The sequence below is a fragment of the Schistocerca nitens genome, chromosome 3, assembly GCF_023898315.1.
Source record: "Schistocerca nitens isolate TAMUIC-IGC-003100 chromosome 3, iqSchNite1.1, whole genome shotgun sequence".
Classification (NCBI taxonomy): Eukaryota; Metazoa; Arthropoda; class Insecta; order Orthoptera; family Acrididae; genus Schistocerca; species Schistocerca nitens.
In genome coordinates this window covers 286,294,591-286,311,166 of record NC_064616.1, presented here as the reverse complement: position 1 = coordinate 286,311,166, position 16,576 = coordinate 286,294,591, and positions in this window count along the sequence as shown.

Here is a 16,576-nt window from a genome sequence, read left to right as displayed (position 1 = left end):
TCATATGAAATTTTTACAGTTCTATTACAGTACATGATTTTTTATAATAATCATTAATTTTATTTAGAAATTTAAATGATTAAATTGATCTTAGTAGAGTTATTTTACATTTATCTTTATTTTATGTTCTCCATTTTTCGAACTGATGTTTAAACATGATGAGTAACGCGTTTTTTTTATTTTTTTGCTTCTTCTTTCAATACTTCCAATTTGTTTGTGTATTTAACTTTCCTAAAGCAATTGTACCTTAATTATCAAAGTATTTTAAGGCTTTGTCTATTTTTGGGTGTTCTAAAAGTCTAGACACATATTTGGGTTTGAGCTATGGACTCATTTTCATCAATTATTATTGAAATTTTTTATTGTTATCGATAAGTTCGTTGTTTTTTAGATCTAAAATCGTCTCTGTTTATATATAATACAATTTATTAAATTCCATTTTTTAAATCTTAATAATTGCTTTTCTTATTAAATGGAATATGACAATAAAATGATTTGGTAATTGTTTAAACAAGAAAAATAAATTCAATCATAAATAAAAATAACAAATGAAAATAAACATACAAAAATGGGCTCTATTGACTGTTTAAAAAAAGGAAACAAGAAGAACATACAGAAAATATATGTGAACATATAAATGAAATTACTAGTGGAAATAGTAAACAGAAAAGCAAAAAAAATTCTTAATATATTCGTAGTTGGAACTACAATCAAAAACATCAAGAAAATTATTATAAAAACTTACATATTATATGGAAAACTTCTAGTAATGTGTATCGGAAAACATATCAACAAGTACTCTATCTTGAAAGGATATTAAAAACTGGTTAACTTTTAATTTCATAACTGGTTTTAGTTTATCTTCTAAGCAGATGTTTGATGTGTGATGAAATCATTGTTATCATCTATTATTTTACTTTAATTTAATTTAAAATAACTATATGATAATGTATAAATGTTTGTAATTTAATATATGTATTATTGACAGATGGTTAGCTATTTGTTATCAATTTCATTTATCTTTATTGTTTTATTTTCTTATCTAAATTATTTTTCAATCTAAACTAACATCACTTTTTACAACAGATTTCTTAAAATGTTTTAAATTTTTTCTCTTCCTTAGACTAATTTTATAACCAAACATTTTCAACGTTAAATTAACATGCTCTAGCAGAATTTTTCCACAATTTTCATCTTTCTAAGACTTTCATGTGTACTTGTCGAATTCCATAATTACTATCTTTTGAAGAATCACTTGTGGGATTTCGATCATCATTGATTATACACCTGTAAAAATTTCGTCAGTTCTTGATCATTCATAAAAGAATCTGTATTCATACAACATAAATCAATATTTTCAGTGCATTTTGCTTACAGATCATTATAATGAAAATCATAAAATTTTATTTTTGTATTGTATAGAACACTGACTCCATTATGAATTGGTTTATTTAATTTTACTATAATTTTTTGTAGATGAACTGTAATTACACTTTCTAAAAAATACAGTAGCATGTACATAATCTGGTCTTGAAATATATCTTACATATTGATCTTGGATTGTAAATATTTTAAACTTCTGTCTATTTATAATATTTTCCAACGTTTCTTGAAATACTGTATAATTGATTAACTAATAGAAATCTTTTTTCAAATTCGTTAGCTGCACTTTTTCTCATTTAAGTATTAAAATTAGTTCATTTTTTCAAGTAATCTGATAACAAAATGATAATATTCTATTAATTTTTGTTAAATTTAATACATGTTTTAAACATTGTGTTAGATTTTTGTAATGTAAAATATATTTTTCTTTATTATTTAAGGTTGTTAATATATTATTTCCTCCCTGTGGTTCAATTGGTAAATCTTTGTGTAAAACATTTAATTCTTTTTAATATACTAAATAACTTCGAATATATAAGCATATTTACTATAATCTAAAGAATTTTTCAGAGTTAAAATGTTTCACTCTAAGGAACTTAAATCTTTAAATGGTAAATGCTGAGAAATGGCCCAACCACATAAATTATTTGTGTGTAAGTACACACTTTAATTTAATGGCTTTCTAGCTAAAATTTCCATATTTTTGACATTTGATTTAGAATATCTTCTTATACTTTGAGGAATCCGACCTTCGATTCCTTTTTCAAGAACCAATAGCATAACATAATCTTGTAATAAATCTAATTCAACTTTTATGGATCGATTTAACAGATGTATCACTAAAATTTTCGAAAATTTCTGCTAACATTTCAACATCAGATTCATTATGTAATATTGTATATTTATCTACTTTTTAATATTAAAATTTTCCCTAACTGATTTTGCAGAACTGTAACTTTTATCATCAGAATTATTTCTTTATTAAGTCTTGAATAATAATGTTCTTTTTTAGATGATTTATTTTCTTGTAATATTTCTTTAGCCCTTTATCTTCACTACAATAAACTAATGTTTTATTTATTAGTTTTAATTGTTCAACTTTAAAGTATTTTGCTGTTTCTCTAAATGGTTATTTTGCAAGATTTTTAAGTGATTTAGCTATACTTGAAGCCATACATTTAAATGTACCCCCAAATCTTAATGTTAATCCATTTCCATCTTTCTACTGAATAAAATATATTTTGTTCATTATTTGGAATAGCGTTCATATGTTCTCAATCTATTGCCATTTATTTAATAAACAAATATCGTAATGTGTTAAATAATGAATATAAACTAGAATAAAATCACGAGCTTGATAGTTAATTTTATAATCTTCATGGGCACTTCCCCAGTATTTTCCTGTTAAATGACAATGTCTCGTAAATTTTTTTCAGCAAAAGTATTTCGTTTCTTTGAAATAAAGTTAGTTTTTGAATTTTTAAAATTTATTATCGTTTCATTTGGCATTATCATTATTACATATTGATCATATATTACTTTAGTTTCTCTAGTTTTTTGTTTTAACATTTCACCAATGTTTTTCCTGCATGTTTAGCAGTATGCATAACAGGTATTCCATAATCATCTCTGCAATATTTAAGATAATAACTAAATGAAATCAGTAAATGTTTTTGATGTTTATTACTGTACGCTTTTTCGGGGTTTCGTTGACAGTGGTTAACATCTTATAATAGACATTCGAATTCTGGATGTATTACAAAACGTACTCTTCATGAGTTCTTATAATTTTTTAGTTTTATTATTTACCTAAAGTAATATTACTTTTACTTCTCTATGTTCTTTACAATGTCTTTCGTGACTTTTTAATTTTACTTGCGAATAAAAGCATCTTAAACACCTATCACAATGATTAATTTATCCATTATGTTCACTTGTTTATAAACTAATTAGACTAGATTTTTATATTGTTGTAGGCTTATGAGAAGGTTATGTTGTTTTCCTTGTTTATTTTTTGTATGGTAAAGGGAATACACAATAAACTTTTCACCAAAATTGAAATATTATTTGAAATTGATTTCTTTTAAATTTTTGAATATATGTTAAGTGAACAGGATGCTTAATTTCCTCTTTTCCCAAAATTTCATCTACTTCTTATACAATATTTTTATACTTACTATTACTGGATGCTCGACATAATGCTAGTTATATTGAATAAAGTAAACATTTTTTTACATCAGTTACAGCTGTGTTATGTCTAATTTCTTTTGGTAAATCAATATAAGAAGAACCACAAAATGGATTGGGTCTATTATTTAATTTTAAGCAATTTATATAAAAAAGACCAACTATCTTTCAGCGCTATTCTTCTATTTCAGTCAATAGTTTATTTGTTGATTTTTCATAATGATCTTCTGTATTGGTTTTTCTTGATAAAACTTGATTACTTTTTTTAAGTTAAATTCCTGTATTTCATCATGCCTTTTAAAATTACAATAAAATTTCACGTTGGCTTTAATCGCTCTTCTTTGTATTAATATATTCTTGAATTTAGTGATTACTTGTTCTTTAATTTGATTAAAAAATTCTTGTTGTTCAACAATATTATCGACATTATTGTTTTCATAAGTTATTCTAGATTTGAAAGCAGAGGTTTTTATATATATTTGTTTAGGTGATTATAAAAAAATCATTATCTAGACAATTAAAACCAGATAAATTTTTTAAAACGTTTTTTATAATCTCTTGATATTTATATAATAAAGGCTTTTGAAAATTATTCTCATTATCCATATTATTAACATTACCCTCAGAGATATTGATCAGATAGATTAATTATTGCTTGTTAGGCTTGAATAATTTTTTAAATTGTTCATTTTACAGGTTTCAAGAACTTTTTAAAGTTTTTTTATTTAATTCATTATCATTATTATCAGTATTGTCCTTAGATCTGTTGATAACAGATTAATTGTGGTTTATTAAGTTAGGATTAGTTTTTCAATTTTTGTTTTACAGATATCATGAAGTTTCTTTAAAGAATTTTTATTCAATTCATTATTGTTATTACTAATATTGTCAACAGGACTTAGAGCAAGTGAAATTAATGTTTCTTTATTTATTTTCAGGAAACTTATTTAATTTCCTCAATTTATGTATGGCCTGAAGTTCTTTTATATTTTTATATCTTAGTTCTCTCTTCTTCATTTCGTTCATATTAAAATAATCTATAATTTGCTCTAGATCTTGTCAAGTAATGTTTTTTACAATAATTTTCTAAATCAGCATTACTGAATCTATGTTTTTCTACATACTAATTTTCTATGGTTTAAAATAGCTCAGTTTTGGAACACATTTTTTTAATTTTATTTATATAGAAAAATATTTAACGTATTTAAGAAATTAAAATGTTGGCGACTGAACTGTACCTTGAGTTTTATTATTAAAATTTCGGTCGTTTATACAGATAGATGAGGTTTGACAAAGCTTATTTATGAAGAGAAAAAAGTATTAAATTTTTAATTTTTAAATAAATGGACATCTCATTCTTTGATGCCAATAAAGACAGTCTTAGAGGACCAATTTCTAAAGAATAATATACATTTTTTAAATAAATCAAAATTTGGGTTGCATATATATGTAAATTTTTAAATGGGGGAGATGACAAAATTAAGATCTTGTTCCTAAATCTGAGAATTTTGAAAAAAATATGCTCTTTGCACCAGAATTATCATAAATTTACTACTGTCATGTCATTTACGAGTGCAATCATACTTTTAAAGTGTCACTTATTGTAATGATGTTTAATTGACAAGCGTTATGGACTGTGTCATCTCTGATAATGTGTCTTCTAATAGTTGTAGTATCATTGTATTAGTTTACATTTCGAGTGTTGTCTAGTGTTGTTGTGTGGTAACCATAGTATATAAGCGATCGAATGTACCCCGCAAGATCTCGGCGTTTGGAGGACCTGCGACACAGCTATGTGGTTGGTGTTGCTTGGATTCAGCCGTCATTCACTTTTTTCTGTCAAGGATGCATGGCCCACATTGGACACTGGTGTCATGCCCTGCCTTCAATTGTGGTAATTACCATAATCAGATTTGGTGTCCCAGCATTGCTATCGATACCTGCTGTAGGCAGAGACACTAAACCTGTCCCCTCTCAAAACAGGTGTAGACCAGTAGTGGTCAGGTTTGTGAGACTGATGGAGCGGAAGGGTGGGAGACACTGCTGAGCTCCCGACTGCAGTATCAAACATAGGCAAGGCCTCATCTTAACTGGTCGACTCAGATGGCCTGGTTCGTCACTGTGAGAGCAGTGGAGTTGCCTGAGCATGTGAGACATAGTGCAGTGTGGGCAGTGGGAGTGGCTTCACATCCATAGGTTCCCACACAGTGAGCCATTTGGTTGCTTGCTTACGATCATGTAATAGAGACATAGCCTGTACTGGTCAGTATGGCTTGCAAAGTGATGGCTAGTGGCACAACTGGCAGGTGAAGTGATGTCAAGTACCTTGGGAGTTAGTGGTGGCACCAGTGGTGGTGCTTTTTGACTGCAGTCACTGTCAGAGGTGTTTGCAGTAATGAGTCATGTGCTCATGACCATATGCAACATCACACAGTCTACGTCATCTGTGGCCTATGATGATCTCCTGGATTCATCTTGGGAGCCATCTGAATGCATGCCCCCAGACATGGTGACACTACATGTAGGCAGATATGTAATTCGGCTGGGAATGCTTCATGGGGTGCAGGAGTGTAGCCAGGTTTGATACCCACAGCCATGCAAGATTTCAGACAGACTGGCCCCATAAACAGGGGTTGACTGGTATATGGCGAGGAAGTTGTGGAGAACTTCCTCAGCTAAAGTCGTCAGCAAGTCCTTGTGCATATGAGCATTAAAATTCCTCACCATCGGCAATGGAGGCCGGGTTGGAGGGGCAGTGGTCAAGTGTCCAATGCTGCTGCAGCGACAGAAAACCTCAAACTGCGACTATGTGAAGTGGGGACTGTCGTCAGACAGGTGTGTGTGTGTGTGTGTGTGTGTGTGTGTGTGTGTGTGTGTGTGTGTGTGTGTGTGTGTGTGTGTGTGTGTGTGTGTGTGTGTGTGTCAGTCACATTCCCTTGATCGCAAAAACTGTGGAGAAGGTGTCAATGGTAAAATCAATGGTTGCAGAATGCCATATACCCCAAAGGGGAAGTTGGGAGTCAGTGTCCATCACCAGCAACCACACAATCCCCCAGAAATGGTCTGGCAAAATAACTGTGTACCCTCTACTATAAGTGATCTGGGGGTGGCCATGGTGAGATAAGTTATGCTAGGGCTGCCTGGTTAAGGGAGCAGTTGTGGTAATAGTAGTATACACTTTCAATTCCAGCATCAATACCAGGCCAGTATACATGCTCCTGGGCTAAGGTGCTCATGAGAGGCATCAAGTAACTAGAGGTGCAGGGCCAGAGCAAGAGTAGAATGGACGACCCAGCATCCAGAGTTGTCAGTGACCAATGTTAAAACGCCATTTGTGCCAACGAGCCTGTATTGCATCGCAAAATAGTTGAAAGATGCCAGGTCTGCTTGTTTTGGTAAGTGCTCCAGCCCCATAAAATTCATAGCTGGCAGAACTTCGTGCACGTTTTGTTTTGTGGAAGTTTGTTTAGGGTGTCTTGCAGGAGGTGAACGAGTGCAAATCATTTCCTAGTGATCGAATTCTGCAGCAGGTCCAATGGGAAGGTGGTTGCCTTCATGGATGACGGAGTGTAAATGAATTTCTTCGTTACACCCCCACTAAAAACAGCATCCACCACTGCAGACATTGCACCGTCTTTGCAGGGAGCTTAGGAAGTTGCACAAAATCGATATTAACTATTTGTGATCGATTAATACATGGAATTTGCTCCCTTACAAATACGCATGGTAACATACTCCAAATGCAATATCGCAGGAATGGACTGTAATAAAAGCAGAGCAGTTTCATATCTCAGAATTCTTGACACCATGAATTAGTTTTAAAGGCTCCTTCTTAACTTAGCAGTAGTTCATTTGCACCAATAATGTAGAGAAGAACTTTAATATCTATTTGTTCTTTTGTTAAACGCTTTATTTGTTTCTGTAGCCTCAAGATCATGTTTGTACCTCGAAACATGTTTTTTATTAATTAATTTAAGTGTGTCAACAAAATTTGGTGACTTCTAGTGGTCTAATGATAACATTTTAGTATTTTTGAAACAATCTATCTGATAAACACTCAATTTGGATTTCAATAATCTTACCACCAAATTGGTATTATAGTCCTGATTTAGAGCATAGCATAAATGTTAAGCAATTAACGCATTGATTTTGTGACATGTATCTTTAGCTGTAGATACAAACTAGCAAAAAATTTAACATGTAATTATTGCTGCTGTGTACTTAGCAAAGGTTTAAGTGGAAATTCATGTAACCTCTAGAGGGAGTTTTCATGACAATAATTTTCAGAAACAATAATAAATGAAACATACTGATGTTACTACACACAATGGTGAAACATGTTTCGGTTAAACAAAATTAATCAGATGGTGTCTTCATAAGATGGAATTTCTCTGCTATTTTTCTTAGAAAGCACAAGAAATAATAAAAGCTAGAGTATTCAAAAGATGACTGTCAATCTCTGTGTGGCTCCACTTTTGTAAATTGCTCTCCTACTACCTTAATAGCATAGTTAATGAGTTTAAATATAGTTGCATGCACATATTTGCACATCTTTAGTAGACGGTCATTTTCCATCTGTGCAGCAGTACCACATGGTAGACATTATTGTACAATAATACATGATATTGTGGATATTATTGTGTGGTAATGCACAATAATTAATGACGTAACCACAACCAATTAAACAATTACTCAATTACTGATGTAAGCTTATTAACAAAAAATGTATTGTGGATAGAGTTGAGCGCTACCAGAGTTGCGGTTCAGTAGTTCTGGTGTCGTCCATGAATGTAGTAAATACTAGGATTACTGGTAGCATTGCTAGCTTTGGTGAGGTGTCCTTGCAAAATATACATTTCATTTTATAGGTAATAAAATTTGTTGATCACATAGCTTCTGAGCTTCTATGCAACCAAAGCTATTAATTCTGCAGCAAGTACAGTTTAAAAGCAGAAACACAACAATCTATATAGTTATTGTTGTTATTTTCTTCTCAATAGAACATACTTCATCTTGATAAGTGTTAAAATTGTTTAAGAATAACTGAAGCATGTTTTGTGTAAGAGTGATGAATTATTGAAGCAATGTTTGATATGTGTTTGCTTTTGTGTTTTCTTTTTTTTTCACATTACCTTCTTTTTGATGAAATTGCATTTTTAGCGCTAGGTTTACTTTTTACCACATTATACCTTTGCTTCACTTTAAGATAATCTGGTTTAGAATATAACCTGAATTGAACGTCGACAATTTCAGTTTTGCTGTAAATACTCGTTGTAATACAGGGATCACATATGCAAACAAAGCAATCGAAAAGAAGCAACGCCCAATAGGTATGCAACACACCTAACGTACAGGTAAAGTGGTTACCATATGAACTGATCAAGGCACCAGGAAAACTACTGTAATCTACATTTACAACAGTCTATGGTAGCCTTACAATAGTCTACGGTAGCCCACGGTGTTTGTACAACTTTAATGGTGTATCGTCCTGTGATGAACATTTTGAATGATTTCTTTTTCTGTGTGTACTTCCCATTCCATAACCTACATGTGTAGGCAGATCTTTGACTTTGTGTGAGATGTATAGGCAACAGACAAGAACAGTTTAGTTCTAGCTGTACAGTCAAAATTGCCTGAGGACATGGGCAGTCCGTTTCAGCTGACTGCTGCTAATGAAAAGGAATATCAATTAATTTTGGCATAATTGTGTATAAGGCAGAAACAGGCTCAACGGAAACGTGACCGATTTAATGTTTTCAGTAAACAGTGGTTAGATGGATCGATAGTATTCGTGGTGAGCAACATTTGTTTTGCATCATAGAATGGCGTAGCCACATAACAGCAGAAGGACTGAAAGGAAGACGTCTGGTCGGAATCGTTCCCCACATGACGACACTCCCGAACGGACGAAGCGTCGCACGGCGCAGGAGTTTTGAATATCGACAAGCGCAGCTGAGTTGATGTACGCCACGTAAATGGTACATCTGCAGCCTCCAGATTATTGAACATGGTTACAACAAATTTACCAGAAGGTGTATGAAGATAAATGAGATATTCGTCGAATTATCTCTGAATGTTATTATCTCGGTTAAAATATCTTAGGCAAAATATTTCATGGTACGAGATGTGCCCGAATAGCGCCCTCCATATGTTTGTGTATCCATTGTATGCTGGAGTATTGCCAGCTCACAACCGTTGTCATCCGCCAAATCGAGGATCATGGTAACTGAGCCTGCTGCGGATATGTAGCTGCAGGCACTGCTGAACCACATTTCAGTGAGGTTTATTCACGTGACGAAAAATAAAATTAACGCGACAATTGTCACTTGATCTGTAAGTGGAGCTATGACAGATCAACTCTTCAACTAAAGAATCAAAAGTTTGTAAACGCGAACAGCAGTGATGCAAATGTGTTCCTAACTTTGTCGCACATTTGATCTGACCGCTGTGTCTGACAAAGGCGATAACAGTGTTATCTGCAGAAATCAGAAGCCGTCGTCTAAGAGTTTTTGCAGACAGCAACTTTTGGAAGAGTTTGCTGACAGTAGACTGGCTGAGAAAGAATATATTGAAAGTCAGATTGAATTTTTTGTTCCGTTCCATTCTGTTGTCAATAACAGGAAAATAGTGATTAAATATAAATTGCTTTTCACTATTTTCGATGGCAAAGTGAAAAATTCCTCAATTTCAACATTTTGTTGATGGGGAACCAGCAGCTTTATTAAATTCCTTAAAGCGTTTATTAATGATTCTACCAACAGTTGCAGTATTTACATTAGACGACTAGTTTCGAATCTTACAGGTTCATTACATCTTATAATTAAATTTTCCCCAAGCTTTTCAGCTTTCATCATTAACTTACAGGTTCACTTTCAACCTGGCCAACTGTGGCTACAAAAAGCAGTACATAATTGTTAGTGAACAGCGAATACAGAAGTGGAATTACAATAGAAAGTTCAAATGTAACAGTAATTAATTATTTGAATACAAAAATACCTGCTCTGACAGTGCCTGATCTTAATAATAAACATCAAAGTGGCAACACATGCTTTATAAATGTTTGCAGAATGAATGCCACAATCCACATATGCCTCTTACCAAGCCAAAATCAGACTGGAAGTCAACATAGACGTGCAAATGCACGTCAGCAGCCAATGAGTGTGTCGCGTTTTAAATGTGGATGCTTCTAAGCACTTTTATTAAAGCTGACATCAGTACAGTGAACGACAACAACAAATTTATATCGTTATTTCGCAAGAAACAGCACGAGACACCGTGAAAACAACTAAATTTAATATCGCAATAACAGTGCACAAACAACTTTGTCAGAACGTAACTTAAGAACCGCTACAGCTGCAACTGCACGCCGCCAAATACAAACAGACTGCTAATATTTGGACGAATGATGAAAAACTACTAAATTTAATATTCGAATACAGTGCACAAACAAGTTTGTCAGTACTTAGCTCTAAAACCGCTACAGCAAATACAAATACTAGTGTTGCGTGCACCCATTACATATTTGGACATAAGACAAGCATTTCATGTAAAAGTGCGTGTCCACGACCAATGGCCTCATCGAATTAAAATATGGAGCATCACAGCGTCTTTGTTAACCACTCACATTTAATATAAAGTACAACGAAACAAATAACACTTGTTGCTCCATTACAAATTTTGCGTTATACATACAGACTGTTGTTTTCCAAAAGTCTACATATATAAGTAGTTTACATACATAAAACATTTGAAAACAATATATATCGTTTGTTTACTTCTAAGACCAGCGACTGTTAGTGCAGGTATGGTCATATTCAAATAATTAATTTCTGATACGTGTGAACATCTTTTGTTATACCACTTTTGTATTTACTGTTCACTGCCAACTAGTACCTTCGCTCCATTCCTGGATAAGGTTTATGGAGTAAATATAGCTTTATCTTAGAAGAACGGCTATGACGAAACGGAAAAGACATGAAGGCTCAGTCTGTAGCGCAGAAGCAGCGTGTTGCGGCTAGCAAAGTGGAAATGTAATTTCAGTTTGTTGATTGACTTTCTCAAATAGGGATCCGGTACAACATTGCTAGTAACATTGACAGTAACATTGCTACTGGTTTTTTTGCCTAAGTGCCATAAACTGAACAAATTTTACGGTGAAACGTTGAAGTCTCAGAACAAAGTGATCTTGCACATAACCTCCAGCGGGTATTTCGTTGATGTCGAGAAATTTAAAGCGTACTGCTTGAATGTGGCCAGACGTTAAGTACATTTATACTCATAGTACCCGATGCCGATATCAATCGACATAGAACTGATACACGGATATGCTGTAATCGGAGCTGCTACGTTGCCAATTGGCCATCTATCAGAAGATACGCAGAAAGCTCGAAACAAGGATGTCTGACGTTACCGAGAAGATTTTATATGCAAATATTGCCATGAGAAAACGATGCATGACGTGTTTCATTAGCTTCTAACATGTTCGGATCCAGTCATCTCGAACTTGGAGAAAGATTGAAGAAGATAAACTCATGCCACCTGAGGTATCAAGTCTGCATTTCGAATCATCTCCCAGTGGACAACCTGATAGCGACCCTTTTGACAGCGATAATGAATGAAGCGATGAATATGACTACAATTTCGACTGAAAAATGCAAAATATCTAATAAAACATATCAATACAGCAATTCCGACTTCTAATCTGTTGCCGGCCGGAGTGGCCGAGCGGCTCTAGGCGCTACAGTCTGGAACCGCCCGACCGCTACATCGCAGGTTCGAATCCTGCCTCGGGCATGGATGTGTGTGATGTCCTTAGGTTAGTTAGGTTTAGGTAGTTGTAAGTTCTAGGGGACTGATGACCTCAGAAGTTAAGTCCCATAGCGCTCAGAGCCAATTGAACCATTTTCTTCTAATCTGTTATCAGAGACCTCAAAATACCTTATATGCAAAGTTGTAGAGGAATCTGCTAAATTTATAGCATATATTCCTATAGCACATAAGGATGTACTCGATTATCTGCTTTGTGGACTATCCCTGCAGATTTCGGTGAATTAAAAAAAAAAAAAAAAACGTAAACTGAAATATCCTATTAGAATCATAACGAACATGTTCGTTTGGACTACAGTATTTGCGTCTACATCTATAGTTTGCAAACCACAGTGAAGTGCATCGCAATGAGTACTTTCCATTTTACAATTTATGAGGGCTTTTGCCCATTTCATTCAAGTATAGAGCGCTGGGAGAATGATGAACTGCCGGCCGCGGTGGTCTAGCGGTTATGGCGCTGCAGTCCGGAACCGCGGGACTGCTACGGTCGCAGGTTCGAATCCTGCCTCGGGCATGGGTGTGTGTGATGTCCTTAGGTTAGTTAGGTTTAAGTAGTTCTAAGTTCTAGGGGACTTATGACCTAAGCTGTTGAGTCCCATAGTGCTCAGAGCCTTTTGAACCATTTGAACCAATGATGAACTAAAACGTCTGTGTGTGCTATGTAATAAGTCTAATTTAGTCTTCACTGTCCCTACGTGAACCATACGTAGGGAGTTGTACTATATTCCTTGATTCACCACTTAAAGTTGATTCTTGAAACTTACTAAGTACAATTTCGCGCTATAGTTTGCGTCTACCTTCAAGCGCTTATCTGTTTAGTTTTTTCAACACCTCAATACCGCTCTCCCAATGGTCAAGCAAACCTCTTACACGTCGCAGAAACCACCGGCAAAACCCTAGGCTGTGTTCACAGTCCGCCATAGGATTTAGGTCTTGGTCAAGGTGGAAACTAAATCGATGCTGGCCGTCATCTCTCAAAACCTCCCAAACTAACCGATGAGTGACCTCCATGACGTGTCCAACAGCTCGAGTACTTGTCGTAGGTGCTTCCTCGAAGCGCTCGAGAACAGTCTCTTCAATTGCAGCATTCCGTCATGTTCGAGGTCTTCCATCATCACCATGATATCCCGCTAACGAGCCTGTTTCGTCAAGTCGCCGGTGAATTGCTGTAAGCGTTTGCAGGTGTCTGTGGCGTCTTGCTGGGTACCGTTCCTCGTACACTCATCGAGTTTCATGCGCATTGCTATCGGCTAGTCCATAAATAAAAACCATATCTCTTTGTTCTTGAAACGAATGTTGTGGCGCCATGTTTACTGTATGACTAAATCGCAGATGACGTGTGTGTGCTTCGAAGCGAAGATTACGTGTGAATGCCTCTGACGTGAGGTGGAGACAAACAGCAAGCGCTATTCGACATGTGTGCCTATGGGCGAGGGACGTTTGTATGTGTGAACCTACAACCATAGCGCTGCCTGCCAACCGACGAACGGCAGCAGGGGACTCCCACGGCCAACTGGAGCACGCGGTAGTAAGTTTCCGTAGTTTAAAAATGGTGCGTTGTCGACCAACACATTAGTAATTTTGGTTCCTAATGGCATCAGCTATCCAGAGTTAAAATATCGGGACAATTTTTCTCCACCCTGCATAGTGCGCGCAAAATGCCGTGGCCGCTAGATGGGCAGTCGGCTGGGGAAGTGTGGGGAGAGCGGCAGTGATGACGGGTCGCTCAGATCGCTGTTCGGAAAAGTGCGTTCTGAACTGAAACTTACTCTCGCATCTTTTGTAAACATTAAGTGGGGACCCTCCACGTCCACACTTGCATGGTGACCATTCAAAAACATCTACTGCCACCTCTGCTTTCGTTAGTATCTAAAAAGAATTCCGCCGATTTATTTTCGCCTGGCTTGTTAACCATTTGTAACTTTCAGAGAAGCGTCATGAGTGCCGGATTTTGAGTAAAACCTACACATTTCTCTGGTTGCCGTATCAAAATTTGCTTCTTTTGCCAAAACACAGCTGAGTTTACACTGTCTCACCTGCATCTTTTGCAGACACATTTGCGAGAGAATTCTGGCCCTTAAGAATTACGTTCTTTCACCGGAAAAGTCTGTAGTAATTGCAATAACACGGTAGATAATGAAGTTCTACATAACAACGATATGATGAAATACTGTCCTTTTGGGGTGCCGGCCTGGGTGGCCTAACGGTTCTAGGCGCTACAGTCTGGAACCGCGCACCCACTACGATCGCAGGTTCGAATCCTACCTCGGGCATGGATGTGTGTGATGTCTTTAGGTTAGTTAGGTATAAGTAGTTCTAAGTTCTAGGGGACTGATGACCTCACAAGTCCCATAGTGCTCAGAACCATTTGAACCATCCTTTTGGAGTGCTATCATTTGCCAAAACCTCATTTAGATGTCTGAAAACGTTTATGAAATATGAGGAATGTTGTGGATATTTCACTCTGACTTTATCGCTGGAGCGATGCAATCGCAAATGAGTGTGCTACATCAGATCAGTTTTCTCGACGTTGGCGACAGAGGGATACTTCTACCTAAGTCTAAAGAAAAATTCGATATGTTAGTTAAATTTCATGTGCAACAACATATTATGTAATATCCACCAAACGCAAAATCATAGCGACCTATATTTTTCATTGCAGACTTTTCCGAATTTCGTGAAGTGTCTTACTTTCACGCAAATATCACAATAACTATGACCATTAGCGAAATGAAGGGTACATCATCACGAACTTGACATATAAAGCTATAAGTAAAGCAAAATTGAAATTTTTTAGCGAATTGTTCCTGCACAATCGTTTGAGAAAGATTTCAGGGTACGCGCCTCGATTATATCGTCGCTGGCCAGCCGAAAGGTGGAAAACACTTATCGGCCCCCCCTTAGTAGTATTAGTATCTGTTTCGATAGCATAAAAAACCTTACATTCGATAATCTAACCATGCAGGTTCACAAAACCCATCTGTGTAAAAATTTCTTAGATCGTCGCTGAGCAGCGACCACCTGCTATTTCAAAGAATACCTTACGCGACACGGCGCGGAATACGAATTGTTCATAAATTGTATCGATAGAGATATTTTGTGTTTCTTATTTTTTGACATCTGAAGAATTGTAATCCTCTTCTGTTAACACAGTATGGATATTTTTTAAAGACGGCGGACGCGTGTATGGCGTGGTCCGCAATCACTAATTAGTTGTTATAAAATATTACTATTGTTCAGTGCTATGTAAGAATTTGTGTGTGTATCTAAGATGAAATATCGAAGATGTTAAAGGACTTTATTTAAGGAAACAGCCAGAAAGATACAAAATTGAAATTGTACGGAACCTATTGTTAGCAGTACTGACTAAGGTAATTAAATAAGTTATTGTGCTCTCAAATGCAGTAGTGTCTGCTTATTACTTAAAGTATTTCCATGCTATCCATCTGCTATTAATAGCAACAGAAATAACGGTGTCTTTATTGTTTTCATACAGCTACCAGGAACCGACTGCATGTCGGCAAACGTCGTAGTTAAGGCAAAAGGCGCATTGCTGTTTACCTTGTTTGTGATTTAAATCCAACTTCTTTTAATGTGTGGTGTAGTATAACAAAGAAAATTTCCAGCTCTGTCTGGTCCCTTAGGTTTCTCTGTTCTTAGTTGCTATGTCTCATATCCGGTCGTGATCGAACATGATCACGACACAAATAAATTATGTGACAATGCGAACTCTGTTCTTGATCTTGAGAACACTACGCCTTCTGCAAACGATATCAGGTGACATATAAAATATGACATACAGTACTTAAGTTCTTTGAAAAGTCTTTGCTCTTCCCGCCAAGGCGTGGTGCAAAACTCACAACAGATTTCTGAATCTTCACAAGAGAATAATAATTTGATCAAAATATAAATATCTTTTTTAAAAAAGAAATACACCACACTTGGCGCCCGAACAGGGACTTGATTGAAATCACGGAAATCGGTCCTCTTTTGTTTGCTGCTAATATAGGTATATCTAACAATACATTTATTTTTCATGTGCATGCTACGCGCATAAATTGTGGACGAAAGTTTCAAAGAGGAAAGAGGAAAGACGAGTCGACGGCGGAAAACGAAGAAATTTTATATCCAGTTGCCGACTTTCAAGACATCAAACGTAAGTTGCGAAAAAAATTTTCGT